The sequence below is a fragment of the Neofelis nebulosa genome, chromosome 6 (assembly GCF_028018385.1).
Source record: "Neofelis nebulosa isolate mNeoNeb1 chromosome 6, mNeoNeb1.pri, whole genome shotgun sequence".
Taxonomy (NCBI): domain Eukaryota; kingdom Metazoa; phylum Chordata; class Mammalia; order Carnivora; family Felidae; genus Neofelis; species Neofelis nebulosa.
Genome location: NC_080787.1, coordinates 19,665,057 through 19,671,056, shown reverse-complemented (window position 1 = coordinate 19,671,056; position 6,000 = coordinate 19,665,057).

Genomic DNA, 6,000 nt, shown 5'->3' with positions numbered 1-6,000 from the left:
AGACTCACTCTCGTGCATTTTCAACTCTGTGGTGGTGTTCTACAATTCAGGGAACAAACGGGCATATCCCAGAGGGAATGTAGGCTAAAAAACAAAAACAAAAACAAAAACCCGGTTCGAAATTCTCCTTTGCGTGATTTTAGGCAAGTAACTTTATCTCTGTGAGCTTCCTTTTTTTTTTTTTTTTCCAATCGGTCAAAATTGTATAATACCACCCAAAAGGACTTTTCTGAGAATGAAAAGAAATGGGTTTATCTGAAAGTGAATAGGCACTACAAGTCTATCATACATTCAACTCTCTTCAATTTGCTGTAGCCTATTCACTTCTAAAAGTAGCCACCCTTGGGGTGCCTGGGTGGCTCAGGTGGTTGAGCGTCCGACTTCGGCTCAGGGCATGATCTCACGGTCCATGAGTTCGAGCCCTGCGTTGGGCTCTGTGCTGACAGCTCAGAGCCTGGAGCCTGCTTCTGATTCTGTGTCTCCCTCTCTCTCTGCCCCTCCCCTGCTCATGCTCTGTCTCTCTCTCTGTGTGTGTCAAAAATAAATGAAAACATAAAAAAAAATTTTTTTTAATTTTTTTAAATAAAAGTAGCCACCCTCACAAAATGGCAGCGAACAGCCAAGGCCAGAGGTAGGGGAGAGATATTGCAGAATGGACTTCCTTTATGTCTTCTTTGGAAAATGAACATACGCAAGTGAGAAAACCAACAATGCTTTTGTTCTACCCTATTTCAAGAACTGGAGTGAGCAGCTAATTATGCCTGTGTTCTAAGTTAAAGAGAATTACAGGAGATTCCAACTTCTCAGGCCAGTATTTTGGGTCCTTAAGCTGACGTAATAATTTTTTTTAATGTCGTATCAGATACTAAGCCACCCGCAGCTGTTTTAGCTTCTTATGTCATGGGGGGTATTATTGCTGTCATTCCATTTTTAAAACCCCGAGCTTCATGACTTTACAGATTTTTCTCGGCTTTAAGCGCAATTTTATCATATCTTCAAAATAAAATATTTTCTGTAGATGCACAACTCTAATTGTTTTCATTGAACAAATGTTTCAGCTTCCCAAGGACGGAGAGACTGTCTTTCAATTCTCTCATACCATCTGTAGGTACCCAAGATAGTTTGGAGATCTTAACAAGCAGCGATTGAGTACAAAAATACAGACATTCTATAAAGCGTAAGAATCGTTCTGCTGTTTGGTCACTTTTAAGATTATGGCAATGCTCTCATTATTACCATCTCTGGGCATTCTGAAAAGTCTTATTATGATCAATGCATAACACGTTCTGTGATACTTAGGAACTCCTAAGCTTTTTGAGATCTTTTACATCATTGGAGCTAGCCTGCCAATGAATAAGCTAGATGCTTGAGGAAATTTGCAGAACTATTTAAAAAAATACATGGTTTAAGTCTTTCTCCATTCTCGGAGTCAGGCATAATCCCTCTGATTAAATTATAACCCAACAAAAGTAGTACTTTAGACTCAGTCAATACTTCCTTCTCCGCAACTTGATTTCCAAGGCAGAGGCATAAAATTCCCATCATACTCTATAATTTAGGTATTAATCTTTGACTCATCCTTGACATTCTACTTACACCTACACAGTCTTTCAGTCTTACGAAATGCCACTGTTCCAAGGTTTCGCGAATTGAGGCATACAGCTCTTTACTGCTAAAAGAAAAGCCTCTCTCCTTCTCTTGACTTCTTGCTCCCGCCCTTCCCCCCAACTGCTTCAGTGCGAGAAAAGTTTTGATCCTATTTCTGCTAACTTCAAAAGGTTGTTGTACAAGGTTTCGAAGTTAATTGGAACTCTTGGGAGTGAAGAGCTTAATAAAAACTCAAAGGTTTCCGAAAGAATATGCTATGTTTTATGCCATGGATGATACCTTCCAGCAACTACCTCCACACCATTTTTCTGCACAGCAACTAAGGCTTCTACCATCGATATGTTCCTGGCATTACACTCTCGTTGTAAAAACTATTACATTTGATTGAATTTAGATTTCTGCTTCCTCTTAAAGACTTCTTAGTACAACGATTCTTTTTCCTAGGTATACATTAGAAACACCTGGGGAGCTTTTAAAATACTAATGCCTGGGCCTTACCCCAGAACGAATAAATCAGACTCTCTAGAAGTAAAGTCTGAGCTTTGGTGTATATTTTTTTTAAATTATGACTTTTTTTTTTCCAATGCGAGGCCAGGGTTTAAACTACTGTTTTAGCGATTCAGGGGGTACCTAAGTTGAGTTTGGCCAGCACTGCCCAATTATCTTCTAGGGATGACCCACGATCCGTGCAATGGCAAGACCCTGGTCAACTCGCACGTATGAAGCAGGCATTATACTTTAATGTGCTTGGATGTCACCTGTGAATCTAAGCAAAATGAAGATTCTGACTCAGTAGGTCTGGGGCGGGCCTGAGACTCAGCATTTCTAACCAGCTGCCGGGTACACACTCTGCTCTGGGGAACACCTCATTGCTTAGGTGACCGTGCCTGTTTTTACCATTTCGCCCTCCGAATAGGCTGGTTGAGAATCCGTATCTATTGGTGTGACCTCTCCCTTTAGACCCGAGTTTCTTATTTCCTTTTCAACGTCCACTGTTGAGTGTTCCTGAGACCCTGGAAGGTCAAAGTGACTCCAATTAAATTTCACTGCGTGAAGTCAAGTCCTCATCATATTTTGCCTGGATTTTGTCAGTTGCGTCTTGACGAGATTCCCTGGCTCTCATCTGGAGACGAGATTCCCTGGCTCTCATCTGGAGAATTAAACCAGAATAGGAGATCCTCCAATGTGTGGTTCCTGCTTACCTCTTTATCTCCTCTGCCAGGATCTGACCCTGTCCTCTGGAGGAGCTCCTTCTTCTACTCATCCCTCTTGAAATAAGCGAGGCTTTTCCTAGCTTCCATGCCTTTCCTGGGCTTCCCCTTCTGCCTAAGACACTCTGCCCACACTTTATCTTCCTGTGTAACTGCTACTCAGCTGTTAACTTAGGCCAAACAAACCTGCTCTTAAGCACTCGATAGGCCAAGATGAGTTGGTCAATTCCTCTCCTCCATGTCTGTATTAAAACACTATAACCTTTGGGGGCGCCTGGGTGGCGCAGTCGGTTAAGCGTCCGACTTCAGCCAGGTCACGATCTCGCGGTCCGTGAGTTTGAGCCCCGCGTCAGGCTCTGGGCTGATGGCTCGGAGCCTGGAGCCTGTTTCCGATTCTGTGTCTCCCTCTCTCTCTGCCCCTCCCCCGTTCATGCTCTGTCTCTCTCTGTCCCAAAAATAAATAAAAAAAAAAAAAATTTAAAAAAAAAAAAAAAAAACACTATAACCTTTGGATTGCAATTATTTGTTTCATAACACTTTCCTTTACCAAGCTACAGCCCCCTCACCACTTCTGCCCTGGAAAAGGAACTCTGCTGTTCCTTTGTGGCTGTTGTTTTTAAGCACAAGTCCTTTTGAGTCGACTAAAAAAAATTGCACAACGAATGGGTAACACTAAATTGTCACTAATGTTGCCTTCTTTGACGCTGTAAAAGCGTTCAGGTTTTGTTTGCTTTAGACTTGCGTTCAATAAACATTTTTTTATTTGTTTAAGCTCAAATTGATTGCTTAGCTGCCCTAGAGAGCCCCAGAGTTAAGAGATGTCGATTTACCAAATAGAAAAAAACAAATACTCATGTACAAGGATGAATTCAAATGCATAAATTGTGGTTCTTATGAGGTAATGCGCTCGCTTGTCTCTATACCTTCATTCCACAGTCAGTCCCAGATAAAAGTGTCGTGTTCATCATCATAAAAGCAGCTCAAGATCCTTCCAAAAAAAGGTAAGGCAGTTTCAAGGGTATTCTTATTGTAGCATGCTTTACATAGCTTTTCAGGCATTGCAGTTTGAAGAAAGCCAAATTTCCAAGCTAAATTCTATAAGTGGAAATCGGAGGCTATGGTTAAGTGAACAGAAATAGAATTGACAACCTAAATGCGTCAACATCCATGAAAAGTGACATCAGCAGATTTGGTGTGCTATTGCTTTTTTTTTTTTTTTTTTTAAGGTGAGTAGGTGTGTAAAACTTTTAAATGTTTAGAAAGCGTTCTTTTCGGCTTATTTTTCTTTATGTAATTTTTTTTTAACAAGAAAGAGGTTCTTTACACGGATTAGAAGATATGTTAGCACCAACAGATGTAAACTCGTGTATGTGCCTAAAAACAAAGGACATTAAAAAAGACTATAGCCCTCTCTCCCAAAAAATGTAATTTGGGGATTATTGTAATAATCCCGAATAATTAGAAGAGGGCTCTGCACCTTGGATCTGATCATGAGTATCTGCCATGGAACATCATCACCACTTGCTTCTACATGAACCATTTGACGACAGTCTCCTTGCTGATATCCAAAGGACTTTTTAACGAAGGGTCTTTTTTAATGTTTATTTAACTTGAGAGAGAGAGAGAGACAGACAGACAGAATGTGAGCAGGGGAGGGGCAGAGAGAGAGGGAGACACAGAATCTGAAGCAGGCTCCAGGCTCTGAGCTGTCAGCACAGAGCCCGACGTGGGGCTTGAACCACAAACTGTGAGATCGTGACCTGAGCCAAAGTCAGATGCTTAACCAACTGAGGCACCCAGGCACCCCTGTAATGATTTTTTTAAGAGGCTAGAAGAACAGATAAATTTAAAGTTTCAAGCACAAAAAAAGACGAAAATATTCCCAGGCAATCTCCTCTATATTCTGCATGAGTTTGTTGACGTTATTACCTTTAAAATGACTTTGTGAGCCCTGAAAAGGATAGGTAGAGTATTCTGTCAGAATATTTTGCTTCTACTGACGAATGGTAATCAGGAAAATTCTTGATAAAACAAGGTTAATCTCTCCATTCTCTTTGTGCCCTAAGTGCCATGTACATGTCTTTATTATAGAACGTTCATGTTTATTATATTTTGAAACTATTTACTTCAGTAGACTGTGAATTCCTTGAATGCACGGATTTTATTTTTAATCCTTTCTGAATGTTTAGCACCTCAAAAGTTTTTGATGTTTTTGCAAACCAAAAGTAATTCAATACCAGCAATTTCATATTGTGTACTCTAATAATTGTTCAATTTTTTTTTAATTTTTTTTTAATGTTTATTTATTTATTTATTTATTTTTGGGACAGAGAGAGACATAGCATGAACGGGGGAGGGGCAGAGAGAGAGGGAGACACAGAATCGGAAACAGGCTCCAGGCTCCGAGCCATCAGCCCAGAGCCTGACGCGGGGCTCGAACTCACCGACCGCGAGATCGTGACCTGGCTGAAGTCGGACGCTTAACCAACTGCGCCACCCAGGCGCCCCAATTGTTCAATATTTAATCAATGAATACTCAGCCAATTGCTTCACATCAATATTTCATCTACCAGTGTTGGACTTTTCAAAAGGAAAGTCAGCACCTATTCCATGACTTTCATATTTTACCATGGTTATGAAATGATAGGAAGTGTCGGGACACTTGGGTGGCTCAGTCGGTTAAGCGTTCAACTTTGGCTCAGGTCATGATCTCACGGCTCGTGAGTTCAGGCCCCATATCAGGCTCTGTGCTGACAGCTCAGAGCCTGGAGCCTGCTTTGGATTCTGTGTTTCCCTAGCTCTCCGCCCCTCCCCCACTCATTCTCTTTCTCTCTCCCCCCCCCCCCATGATAAATAAACATTAAATTAAAAAAAAAAAATTATAGGAAGTGTCAATTAGTCAACTACTGACTTGATGGTATGGGGAATTGCCCAGTTACTGTGGTAAATAATGGAGCCCTACTGGAGATCAAAAAAGACTTCTGTACCTCATGGTATTCTGATAAATGAATTAAAGTGGTTTTTTTTTTAATTTTTCTTAATGTTTATTTATTTTTGAGACAGAGAGACACAGAGCATGAGCAGGGGAGGGGCAGAGAGAGAGGGAGACACAGAATCTGAAACGGGCTCCAGGCTCTGAGCTGTCAGCACAGAGCCCGACACGGGGCTCGAACTCGCGGAC